At 56.9% G+C, this 6813-nt stretch overlaps 1 protein-coding gene across 1 annotated transcript in view; it reads right to left on the minus strand.

The window, feature by feature from the left end:
* Positions 1–6813, minus strand: part of CHST3 (carbohydrate (chondroitin 6) sulfotransferase 3) — a 28992-nt gene that overhangs the window by 21197 nt on the left and 982 nt on the right. The window lies entirely within an intron of this gene.

A 6813-nucleotide genomic window follows, 5' to 3' on the forward strand; every position in this document is an offset into this window, starting at 1 on the left:
GAAGGGGAAGAAAGGGGAGAGAGGAGCCAGGGAGGCCTCAGGTCACACTCAGGATGGGAGTGCAGGGTGGACCCTGCCTGTGTGAGCACGGAGAGGACCTGGAACATGCAGTCTGGCCAAGAGGCAGCATGGCCTGGTCAGATCAGCATGGCCAGGCCCCAGCTGCAGGCCCCTGCCCAGCCAGACCAGAGGGGAAATGAAGGAGCAGCAGCCAGGAACACAGAGTTCACCAGGAGCCTGGAGAACGCCACCCTTGGAAGCTGCTGGGCCTGCCGGGATGGCAGGGCATGAGGGATGAGGGCCTCGGTCCTGTCCTCTGTGTCACGGGGGTGGAGTCCAAGGTGACTGCTGAAGGTGGGGGCTGGGGTGAGGGCACAGCCTGGGAGGCAGCAACTGCTTAGCAGTGATCCCAGGCAGTGGCCACACCACAGCCCTGCACAGAGCTGCACTCTGCAGCCGTGTTCCAGGTGGCGCCTCCTTTGCCGCGTGGTGGAAGAGGAAGCCCAGGAAGTATGATTTTCACTGTCGTACACCTGGACAGTTTAAAAGCCGCTCACACACAAGAAGCTGATAATGCTGGTTGCCCTTGCGGAGAGACCTGGGTGTCTGGGACAGGCCTGGGGGAGAGATTTTACCGTATGTCTTTTTGTAATTTTCCAATTTTGTTCCATGGGCATGTATTATTTCATAACATTTAATCAAACTGAAAAAATAAAAGCAAGTGCCAGTTTTCTCCCCGTAGGAGTAGAGGCAACGTTCTTTCGAGGTGAGACTCTCATTTTGGACAAGTCACTTTAACGGGCATCTGAGTGTGAGCAGAGGCAAAGCCGGGAAGGAAAACCTGGGGGCGGTGAGAAGCAGCGCTGCCCTGCAGGCTACCAGTCTACTTTCTCTGCGAGAACAGGGCAGCTCTCCAGAAACTTCACTGTAGTGACAGCCTGTGTCTGAGGAGGAGGGAGTAACTGGTGTGGGTCCCCTCCCTCCTGTAGAGCGAGGACTGGCCACACCAAAGGCCTGAGGGGACCTGGGTGCTGAGGGGGCAGTGTCAAGAGGAGCCACCCCGTAGACTGTGGAGTCCCGGGAGGTTCCCAGATATCCTTGGGGAGGGCAACTGAAATTGTGCTAACACGTGGGACTTGGGCGTTAAAGGGGATGAGGGACCCTAAAGGCTGCAGACCCTCTGGGCTCTGAGAGTCTGGCACCTGTCCATTGAGAGCAAGGCAACCTGTCACATGCTGGGTGATCATGGAGGCCCTTTGCTGCCAGGCCCTTCCAGGGACAGGCACTGCCAGGACCAGGGTGGGGTTGGCACTGGGGGGGAAGGAGGGGAGACTGGAGAAGAAACCTGCCCCCCAACCCTCAACTGGAAGCCTAGACAGGGCCCGCCTCTATGGCTTCAAAAGTGCTTTTGGAAAAATGGTGACTCATGGCCCAATTGAAATCGGACCTTTTCTCTCACCCCAGAGGGTCATTTGCTTTGCAACACAGGGACGGGTCACTGCAGAATGAATCAGAAATGCAAGCCTGAGAACAGCCAGCCTGCACTGCTCAAGGTCAGAGGGCAGGCTAACTCCTCCCTCCTGTCTCTCTCTCTGCAGAAAGACTTGAGTCTCAGTTCCTCCCCTTTCCGGCCCAGGGAGCTCAGGAGAGCCGGGAAACCTCTCTAAGCCTCAGTCCTCGCCTGGAAAATGGGGATAATCCTCTCTCCCTCTCTGTCTCTTCCCTCAGTGCAGGGCTGGTCGCGACCTCTCCTCTGGGCTGCCGCAGGAGGGAGGGCAGTTGTAGCAGCAGCGGTGGCAGCCGACATCCCCTGCTTGACTCATACCCCTTTTCCAGGTCTGACCCACCAAAAACAGGACAGGCGCCCCCGAGCCCTGTGCTCCTTCTAGAGGGGAGAGTCTCCCTGCAAAAGGCCATGTCAGCTGGGCTTGCGTGGCCAAGAAGCTGAGCACTCTGCCCCCTCCTGAATGGAGCCACGCTCTCCAAGGAGCTGTAAGTGACCACACTCTGAGATGAAGCCGCCCTCCACTTCCTGTCTGCACTGCACAGTTTGGCAGGCGCACATTCAGTACACGCCACCTCCTGCGATGAGCTGGTGGCTTCATTGTGAAGTGGCTAAGAGCATGGGCACATCTGGAGTTGGGCAGCCGAGGGTTTGATTTCTGGCTGTGTGGCCTTGGACAAGTCACCTAACCTCTCTGGGCCTCAGCATTGGCATCTGAAAAATGGGCCTACCTCATGCAATCAGATTAATGCAAATACATCACCCAGCCTGAGGAAGCTTAGTACATAAAGGTTCTCAGATACTCAACAGTACCTTCTGGAAAGGCAGAGGACTCCGGGACCTGGCGCTGGGCACACAGTGCAACCAGGCTTTCCTTTTAAAAGAGTGATACCAAGGGAAGAGCAGGCACCATTCCCAAAGGAGAGCAGCTCCAACAGCTCAGCCAAAGTCTCCCGGGCCCTGCCCGCCCCACCCAGAATTCCAATGGGGCCTGGCATGGAGGTCCTTCTGGAAGCTCTTCATGCCCATTACAACTTCCAGGACTCCTGCCCCAGCCAGGTTTACGAGTGGGGGTCGGTGGGGACCCCAGGTAGGGAGGGAAGGGGTGGGAAAGTTGGGGAGCAGATCCCAGGACAAGAAACTGGGGAGCTGACCTGGCCCTGCCACCGGGGAGTGAGGGTCTCCTTGCAGAACTTCGGGCACGAGGTCACAGGAGAGCCACAGAGGGCACATTGGCAGGTGGGCAGCAGACAGCAAGACTCAGTGACGTCATGTTTTCCCAAAATGACTCAGCGGCTTGCCCCTGGGCTCTGAATGGTGAGCTGTGTTCTGTGGCCTCCGGTCTCCTGGCCTTCCAGGCCTGTCCAACATCTCCCTTGTTACCTCCTGCCCTCCCTGCCCAGGGACCCATGGGTACCGCTCCTGGCTGCAACCCCAGCCTACAGACTTCCCCATGCTGGTCCCATCTTCACCCTGAGGGAAGACCAGACAGACCTGGTTTCATTACTGCCTCTGGCTCCTCTAAGCTGAGTGACCTTGGGTGGTTACTCTGCTTCTCTGAGCCTCAGTTTCCTCATCTGTAAAATGGAGACATTGCTAACGACTTTGCTAGGTTGTGTGGGGCTCGGGGAGAATGTCTGTAAAGTACTTGGCAACCAGCAGGTGCTTAGCAAATGGAAAGTGTGACATTCAAAGGCCTCTACGGTCTGTCCTCAATTTACTTTTCTAGCTACATTTGTTAAAAGGGGATAATATCTTTTCCTGATGCTGTGTGCCAGGCTCTGCTCTACACACTAATATAGAAACACAGTTTATCCTCCTATCACCCCCACGTGGTGGATACTGTTAGTATCTCCATTTTACAGATGAGAAAACTGAGGCAGCACAGAGCGGGTAAGCAACTTGGTCACGGTCACACAGCCTGTAAGTGAGGAGCAGCGTTTCCGTGTAGGCAGCCTGGCTCTAGGACATGCATATGTCACTCAACTCTCTCCTGCCTCATATCTCTCTCTCTCTCCCTCTCTCTCTCTCTCTCTCTCCCTCTCTCTCTTCATTGTGCATCCTGCAAATCACAGTCCAGTCCCACTGGACTCCTCACCCTCCCTGCATTCCACCTGAACTTGCCCATCTGTGCTTTCGCCCAGGTTCCCTTCTTGCACTATCCGTCCCAGCTCCCCAGGAAGCCGTCCCCAAGTCCTCCTTCACGCCCACCTTTGTGGGCTCATCACAGTTGGGCTCAAAAGTGGTTATTTGTGCTGGTCTCCTCTCCTCTTCTAGCCTGGAGGTGTCTCTGCTACCCCCAGCCCACCTTGCACAGTGTCAGGCATCGGCAGGTACTCAGCACCTGGAGAGGTGAGGCCCGGGCCGCAGCACCCTCATGTGAGCTCCCTGGGAAGGGTGGGGGAGAATGTAGCACTTGGGCCCCGGTACTTCTGCAAGGACAGCTTGAGGGCTGCAGCTGAAACCACCCCCAGGAGGCAGCCTGCCAGCTGGGCTGGGACTCAGCCTCCTGCGGTCCCCATCACCTGGGGGTCAGAGCCGAATGCTGGAGAGGCTGAACAGATATCCGCCCACAGGGGACAGGAACAAGAAGCACTTGCCGTGGGGCTGAGCAGTGGGGCCCCATACGTAGTGCACCCACCCACCAGCCCACCTACTCACAGGGGCTTCTCGGAAGGTTTCAGGCCCGTCCCCGGGCTCTCAGCCCAGCACCCGCAGGGTAACGACTGTGAGAAAAACTACCTGTTCAGGGTCCCACTCTCCATTCCTTCCCTGTCCCACACAGGGCCTCTCGTCCTCGTCAGCTGCCCCCTCCCACTCACCATGGCTGCCACCACCTCTGCCCAGACACAGGTCACTCCCAGCAGGAGCATCCTATCCTGGGAGGGTGGGCCCGGTCCAGCCAGTAGCTCCTGGAGGGGCAGACCCACGCCTCCGTCATCCCAGGGCCCCACACCACACCCCTCACTCATGGCTCCACAATCAGGTACGCGCACTCACTACATGGCCAGGCTGGCTCAACGCGGGGCCCACAGGGCGAACAAGGCGGACACTGTCCTGCCGCCCAGAGCTCATACCGGTGGAGGGCAGCCATGAAACCCGCAATGGCCACACAGGAGGCGTAAAGTGCAACGAGGGGGGCATGCAGGCAGCCGTAAGGAGGGCTGCTGACCTGCCCAGGACACATCCAAACTGAGAGCTGAGGATGGAGGGAGCTGGCCGCCGGAAAGGAGGAAGGAGAGGGTTCTCAGCAGCTGGAGAGGCTACGGGGAGCAGGACCCGAGCGGCTGGGAAGTCTGAGACTTGGGATACCGAGTCCAAGGCGTGGGCTGGCGAGAGGAGGCTGGGGCTGCTATTCAGGGTGCTTAAACTCCAGGTGGGGTTTCCGTCTTGCTGCAAAGGCCCGATCTGCTAGTTCCTGCTTATTCATGTAAATCCCTCTTGTTGCCATCTGTCTACGCCACTTCCTAGACCAGGTCACTGCCAAGGGGAGCAGCAGTCAGCCGATGGCTGGCCTGGCATCGGGGGCTGCTGTACCATCAGGAAGGCCCTGCCCAGGTCAGCCTGGGGAAGGCGAGGCTCAGACATCACGTGCGGTGCCCACAGGGGCCAGGGTACCCCTGGAGCCAGCCTCCCTGAGCGTCCTGGCCTGACCCAGTGGCACACCCTGGCCACAGTTACGAAATAAAATCTAAAGAAGTTCTTGTGTACCATTCGGCCTCCCGGGCAGCAGCCACAGCAGGACAGACACAGGTGGTACCATGGCAGGTTGAGGGCCCTGATGGAGCCAGGCTGCCGGGCTCAGACCGCCCCCCACCCTGCACTCACCAGCTGTGGGAAGGCAGCGGCTTACTCTGCCTGTGTGGTTCCGTGTGCCCGGCTATAAAGTGGCCATAAGAGCAGCACCTCCCTCAGGAGCTTCCTGGGAGAACTCAATGAGCACAGCCCCAAAAGGTGCAAACATGGTGCTGTGCATGTGAGCTGTGTCACCCAGTTCCTGTGTATCTCCCCCCCACCCCCCCAACCCACCCCGGGCAGCAGCACCAGGTGACACAGACAAGGAACAGTGAAAGGAAAGCAGATTTCAGAATAGAAATAGGACAGGGTGCCTGACCCTGTGGTCGGGGTGACTTCCCCGCCATGACTGACTCACAGATTCCACGGCCCGATCTCAGGCGTGTCTGTCCTTAACCCTGCAGCAACGGGGCTTCTCCAGAGGACAGCTGGCACCCCCCCCCCCTCCTCAAACTCCCCCCGCCCGCCTGCCCACGTCCGAGTTGTGAAATTCTTTGCTGAGGAAAGATTGTTTTCAAAATATTTCCTCTGATAGCGCTGCTTTAGCTCAGACACTTTAGCACTTTCCAGAACCCTGCAGATGGCGAGGCGGCTGAAAGGAAGGGAGAAGAGGGAAGCGCGGGCGAGGCCCGGGGCCAGATGTCCCAGGTAGCCGTGTGGGCTCGCAGGCACAGGCATGCGCGGGGCATGTGTGCACAGGCATGCCCACACACAGGGCGACGGAACGCAGAGCGGGAGGGGGCGGCTTCTAACCGGCTAAGCTGGGAGCCCTCTTAGAAAACAACTTTCATCGGAAGCCTAACTCTCACTATGCGCAGGCACAGTTCTCAGCTCCTCCCAGCCCTAGGACAGTGGTCGGCAAACCGCGGCTCCCGAGCCACAGGCGGCTCTTTGGCCCCTTGAGTGTGGCTCTTCCACAAAATAAGTTTAAGTGCGAAGTTGACTTAAAACTCTAAGTAAAGTTTATTAAGTTAATTTTAGGGAACGTTGTGGAGTGAAAGAAGATGTAGTGTCGAGGATTGAGAAAGGTCTGTTGAGATGGTTTGGACATACAGAGAGGATGAACGAAAGGAGATAGACGGAACAAGTATACAAGACGGGTGTGGATGGGAGAGTTGGAAGGGGTCGACCTCAGCGAACGTACCTCAATCAGATTGAGGACGTTTTTAGCAAAGGCCAGCTTAGGAGCACCCTAGTTAAGCTAATAACAATGTACCTACCTATATAGTTTAAGTTTAAAAATTTTGGCTCTCAAAAGAAATTTCAATTGTTGTACTGTTGATATTTGGCTCTGTTGACTAATAAGTTTGCCAACCACTGGGCTAGGACCTATGACTTATTACCATACCCAGCTCCCACCAATTAGAAAACTTAGACCCAGAGAGGTTAAGTAACTTACCCAAGGTTACACAGCTACGAAGCAGCCCTGCGGACATTCTGGCTTTAGCACATGTGCTCTAAGTCATTACATAATTTGTGCTTTGGAATGAGTGTTCCCTGTGTGTGGGGGGGGG

Source organism: Myotis brandtii, unplaced genomic scaffold, assembly GCF_000412655.1.
Source record: "Myotis brandtii unplaced genomic scaffold, ASM41265v1 scaffold735, whole genome shotgun sequence".
Lineage (NCBI taxonomy): Eukaryota > Metazoa > Chordata > Mammalia > Chiroptera > Vespertilionidae > Myotis > Myotis brandtii.